This window comes from Coregonus lavaretus (genome assembly GCF_964263955.1).
Source record: "Coregonus lavaretus genome assembly, contig: HAP1_SCAFFOLD_997, whole genome shotgun sequence".
NCBI lineage: Eukaryota > Metazoa > Chordata > Actinopteri > Salmoniformes > Salmonidae > Coregonus > Coregonus lavaretus.
The window spans coordinates 168,033-174,486 of NW_028161006.1; the positions used below are offsets into that span (position 1 = coordinate 168,033).

The 6,454-nt window shown below is 42.7% G+C and overlaps 1 long non-coding RNA gene across 1 annotated transcript; it reads right to left on the bottom strand.

Annotated features, from left to right (window-relative positions):
* Positions 1–3,991: 3,991 nt before the first annotated feature.
* LOC311121215 lies at positions 3,992–6,027 on the bottom strand. Its single transcript, XR_014612244.1, has 2 exons — positions 5,598–6,027; positions 3,992–5,461 (listed from the first exon to the last, which is right to left on the bottom strand). It is a non-coding gene; the product is annotated as an uncharacterized lncRNA (long non-coding RNA).
* Between the last annotated feature and the right edge of the window lie 427 nt (positions 6,028–6,454).

Here is a 6,454-nt window from a genome sequence, read left to right on the forward strand (position 1 = left end):
GCAAAATATGTTTTATTGTGAAACAAACAAGAAATAAGACACAAAAACTGATTTTTGCCCATTCTTCAAGGCAAAACTGCTCCAGCTCCTTCAAGTTGGATGGGTTCCGCTGGTGTACAGTAATATTTAAGTCATACTACAGATTCTCAATTGGATTGAGGTCTGGGCTTTGACAAGGCCATTCCAAGACATTTTAATTTTTCCCCTTAAACCATTCGAGTGTTGCTTTAGTAGTATGCTTAGGGTCATTGTCCTGCTGGAAGGTGAACCTCCGTCCCAGTCTCAAATCTCTGGAAGACTGAAACAGGTTTCCCCTCAATAATTTCCCTGTATTTAGCGCCATCCATCATTCCTTCAATTCGGACCAGTTTCCCAGTCCCTGCCGATGAAAAACATCCCCACAGCATGATGCTGCCACCACCATGCTTCACTGTGGGGATGGTGTTCTCGGGGTGATGAGAGATGTTGGGTTTGTACCAGACGTAGCGTTTTCCTTGATGGCCAACAAGCTCAATTTTAGTCTCATCTGACCAGAGTACCTTCTTCCATATGTTTGGGGAGTCTCCCACATGGCTTTTGGCGAACACCAAATGTATTTGCTTATTTTTTTCTTTAAGCAATGGCTTTTTTCTGGCCACTCTTCAGTAAAGCCCAGCTCTGTGGAGTATACGGCTTAAAGTGGTCCTATGGACAGATACTCCAATCTCCGCTGTGGAGCTTTGCAGCTCCTTCATGGTTATCTTTGGTCTCTTTGTTGCCTCTCTGATGAATGCCCTCCTTGCCTGGTCCATGAGTTTTGGTGGGCGGCCCTCTCTTGGCAGGTTTGTTGTGGTGCCATATTCTTTCAATTTTTTGATAATGGATTTAATGGTGCTCCGTAGGATGCTCAAAGTTTCTGATATTTCTTTATAACCCAACCCTGATCTGTACTTCTCCACAACTTTGTCCCTGACCTGTTTGGAGAGCTCCTTGTTCTTCATGGTGCCGCTTGCTTGGTGGTGCCCCTTGCTTAGTGGTGTTGCAGACTCTGTGCCCTTTCAGAACAGGTGTATATATATATACTGAGATCATGTGACAGATCATGTGACACTTAGATTGCACACAGGTGGACTATATTTAACTAATTATGTGACTTCTGAAGGTAATTGGTTGCACCAGATCTTATTTAAGGGCTTCATAGCAAAGGGGGTGAATACATATGCACGCACCACTTTGAAACAATTAATTTTTTTCATTTCACTTCACCAATTTGGACTATTTTGTGTATGTCCATTACATGAAACCAAAATAAAAATCCATTTAAATTACAGGTTGTAATGCAACAAAATTGGAAAAACGCCAAGGGGGATGAATACTTTTGCAAGGCACTGTACCTACAGGCTATGGTAAAGGTTCAGTGTATCAAGAGTTGCCGACAGTCTGTGATTTATTGAAATTGAAAGTGGAGAAATTGATGGTAATATTAGTTTATCCTCTGATGTCAGTAATCAAGGATCAGGTTTGTGTTCTGAACTGTCAGTAATCAAGGATCAGGTTTGTGTTCTGAACTGTCAGTAATCAAGGATCAGGTTTGTGTTCTGAACTGTCAGTAATCAAGGATCAGGTTTGTGTTCTGAACTGTCAGTAATCAAGGATCAGGTTTGTGTTCTGAACTGTCAGTAATCAAGGATCAGGTTTGTGTTCTGAACTGTCAGTAATCAAGGATCAGGTTTGTGTTCTGAACTGTCAGTAATCAAGGATCAGGTTTGTGTTCTGAACTGTCAAGGAATCACCGCCACATACGCAGGTCAGAGTGAGGACGAGAAAATTGTCAAGGGTGTCTTCAGGACTTCTGTTGGCTCAGAGAAATGGCGATGCCTACTTCAAACGTCATTGTTGTGGTTGCAGTTATGTGGGGTGGGGGGCATGCCATGTGTTTTAATTGTCATATGTGTACATGTTAATTGCCCTTATATTATTAGATATGCCCTGGTATTATCTGACTTGTAAAACGAGTGTCTGATGCATGAAACCTGCTAATTCTTTGACCAGTTGTGTTTCTGTGTGTTTTAGTATACTATATTTTATTTTTTTATTTTACCAGGCAAGTCAGTTAAGAACAAATTCTTATTTACAATGACGGCCTACACCGGCCAAACCCGGACGATGCTGGGTCAATTGTGCGCCGCCCTATGGGACTCCCAATCACGGCCGGTTGTGATACAGCCTGGAATCGAACCAGGGGGTCTGTAGAGACGGCTCAAGCACTGAGATGCAGTGCCTTAGACCACTGCACCACACTTAATAATGTTGGACCTTATCTTAAAATTACACTCCTTTACATTAACACAAAGGCCACGCTCTACCGTCAACATGACAATGTTGTCATTGAACCAGTATTGCACTTGTTTTTATCCCATTCCCTATAAAGGGGAAAGGCACATGGGAAAGAGGCTGCTTTTCAGAAGTGGTGTGGAATGGTCGGTGAGCTGTGGTCGCTCCTACCAGGTCCAGATACTGTATTGGCCGTCACAGCTACAGCTTCCAAGGCTACAAGGAAGAGCATAATGAAGCAGCTGGGCATGCAGAAAAGTGTTGAGGTGGTGAAAAGTCCTGACCGGGCCACCTCAGACTGGCAGTGAAGAACGTGTCGTCTGACCCTGTAGAGACGTTTTCATGGTTACTCACAAGGTTGGAGTCAAAGGGGCCTGAGAACCCAAGGACTGTCATATACTGTAAGAGAATTGAAGACTGTTCTTTGCTGTACAACAAGGGTTTTCAGCATTTCCTTGGGGAGAAGTCTGTGCATCCAGCAGGAGCAGAGGGCAGACTGGAAAACAATATTTTCAACATGTACCACTCAGACACTTGAGCACATAAAACTGCACATCATCGCAGCCTTGAAAGATGAGTCATCTAATCTCAGAGTTGTGATGGCTACTTCAGCACTGGGAATGAGGGTAGACTTTATGGGTGTCCATCATGTAGTCAACTTTAGACCACCTCAAGACCTTGAGTCCTTCATGCAGGAATATGGAAGAGCGGGGAGGGACGGCACAAGCTCACACTCACTTATCCTGTACTTGGGAAGAAATCTTGTTGCAGTTTCAGATAAGATGACACTGTATTTGTCAAACTGTACCAGCTGCACGTGGGTGACACTGTTACAGCTCTTTGATGATGAGGTCACACAACCAATATCACCCAAACATGACTTCTGTGACAATTGTGCTACCTCATGCAACTGCAAGGACGTATGTGAGGGCAATTCAAGTCCTTTGGAGAGGCATGCAGGACAGCAATTACAATCAAGACATAGGCTGGTCAGTGAAGGGAATAGGCAATACCTGAGAGAGAAATTACATGATCTTGTGGCGCACACAGGTGTTCATGGGAGTGTCTTTGTTTATTGTACATCAGCCAATGAGGGTAACCCTGACAAAATCATCGACAACATTCTGAGCGCAATTCCCTTACTTTTCTCAATGTAGGAAATTTTTTCTGCTCTGCCCATTACTGACATGAGACATACAATAGTCCTACTGTCTATCATCACTGAGGTTTTGGGAATGATGAACTCATGAGAAATGATGATGATGATGATGATGATGATGATGATGATGATTCAGTGTTGGGACAACGTGGGGCTTTTGCAAACATGACTGTGTATACATGAGGACTTTTACACGCTGTGCTGATTAATACTGTAGGTATTGTCTCATCTGCTTAACACTTCAAAAGAAGGCATTTAGTCTAGGATATTATTGTTGTGGAAACAGGCCCTTTTACCATTGAGCTGTATGGAATAGTAGAATGTATGCCATACACACACTGTAAATAAATCATTTAGCTTAAAGATTTGTTCTAATACTCATTTTCAGTTATCTAAAGTAGAGAGTGGGTCAAGATGTGACCTGTCACCCATAGTTACTTGTTCATAAAGTGTATTTTAAATATATCACTTTTATCCTTCACTTGACTTCAATAAATAATCCAGATTTGGAAACATCAATGCTCATTGTATGACTTTATTGTAAATTAACTTGTAGTTGGCTTTTTTGGATGAAATAAGTAACAAAGTGTACTACTGTAAACTTTACACAACTTTCAAAGTAGAAGAAGTATGGGCTTTCCCCCAGTGTTGTTACTGCTGTGACACAGTGTTGGCCAGATAATTGGTAAAAGGCTGAGCTATAACAGTTGTTACAGCTCTGACACAGTGTTCACATCACAGCCCATAAAACATATTCCTATATAAAGTTTCAGACAGCAACAACAGGAAGAATGTTAACATTACATAACATTGTAAGTAAAAGTAATTACACAAATAAATGGTAAAAATATGGTACATAGAATATGTTCTTTTAAAATAATTACACATGCCTCCCGAGTGGCGCAGCGGTCTAAGGCACTGCATCTCAGTGCTTGAGGTGTCACTACAGACCTGGGTTCGATCCCAGGCTGTGTCACAACCGGCCGTGACTGGGAGTCCCATAGGGCGGCGCACAATTGGCCCAGCATCGTCTGGGGAGGCTTTCCTTGGCTCATCGCGCTCTAGTGACTCCTTATGGCGGGCCGGGCGCCTGCAGGCTGACTTTGGTCGTCAGTTGTTTCCTCTGACACATTGGTGCGGCTGGCTTCTGGGTTAAGTGGGCGGGTGTTAAGAAGCGCGGTTAGGCGGGTCATGTTTCAGAGGATGCATGACTCGACCTTCGCCTCTCCTGAGCCCGTTGGGGAGTTGTACTCCAACTGCACTTTGAGTCACATTTCTTCTGTTCAACATGTTCCTTAATTGGTAGAGAGTTCCCATTTCTCCATTGGACGTTGTCTTGTAGAACTCCCTGTATATAAGGTAAGTTCATTGCGCAGTAGAAGTCTGCAACAGCAGGCCTTTCACTTTGTCTATGGGTTCAAGGGCTTTTTTCAAATGTCCAATTGCTGCATCTGCATTTTGTTATGTCAACTGATCACCTGGTAATGTCAAGTTCACAAGCGGGGTCTGAGCAGTTTTGCCATCTACTTCTATGGAAGAAAATGGGACATAACGTTCATTAAGTAGTTTGATCGTCCTCATCATGTCTTTTGACTGTCTTTCATTTCCATCCAGTAGCCCTAAAGGCATTATATCTGATTTCCTTGCCATTACATCTGAGTATTTGTGAGGTAAGTCCCATTTAACATTAGACTTGTAGTGCTCAAATTGTGGTAACTACCTAACAACGACACATCCCGCAAGTTCTTTGAATTAATTCCTGAGGTATTGTTTGTCTTCAGTGTTTGGCACAAATTTGGATATAGGAACTTCAAGGACTGATCTGGAAATCTGTTGTGGGAGTTTATCTGCACCAACACGTTCCTGAGATGTAACCATTATGATCCAGTAGTAGTCCTTTTTCTTATGTTCTAGTGAAATGATGTGAGGTGTTAAGCTCCTGTCGAAGTTGTCAATTGTAAGTTGTTATGGGTTGCTCCATGCATAGGCCTATGAAAGGAGCACAGAAACAAGTTAATTCATTAAAATGTTGTTTATTCCCTCGAATGCCCAATATCATCTGAATCTAGCTGCATATTACACCCAATATGATAGTTCATGATTTTGGATGTTATTTCATTCATACCATTTGATCATTGTTCAGTTGAGAGGGTCTCTCCTCGAAATCCAGGGGATGGGCTGTCAGGAACAGCTTTGATCCCTGACATTAGGACCTGGCCACAGTGGCAAAGAGGTCCAAAACAGTTATCAGTGATTAAATGAATGCAGCAAACAGAGAGAAAAGGTTGCTGTTTTAAAGCAAATGTCTTGCAATTCTATACATATTGCCATGGGGCAGAGAGAAAATTTAGCAGTTTTACAGCTAATTTCCTGTCATTCTATTTTTTTTTGCCATGTCTTATGACCTGTTCATATGCTATCTGGGGAGGGGGCTGTGGAGGTGTGTGGTACGCCAGTGGTGTGGTCTGGTCTAAAGCTTAAACTTGATCCCAACCAGTCTTGTTCTAGTTATAAGGACAGCCAATGTGAATCTTGGGGAAATAGTTACATGTGAAACCTAGAGTATTGAACCTGTAAGTAAAGTAAACATTGAGATGATACTGTGGATGGAGTAAAGCATGAATTAAATGTATACACTGTCAGATATACACACTCCCAAAAGAAGACAAGTGTTTCTCCCTTTAGCAGTGTACACACACGCACGCAAAAACACACACGCACTCATTTCTCAGACAGTCTTTGAAGCTCTTTCAAGGGCGAGGGGACAGGGGAGTCATTGTTTCCGTGGGAACCCACATTTGACAGACAGGACACTCAATGGTCGAGACGGCAACCAGAGCTCCGAGAGATGCTTATCTCTATGAACCAATCAATGCTTTATTGGGAGTGTCAGTCTGCCAAGGCCTCTTGAAAACGCTCAACTCCCTCCCTCTCTTCCCCCTCCCCCCTCTGTTTAGTCTCCCATAGACAAAGATCTTATCA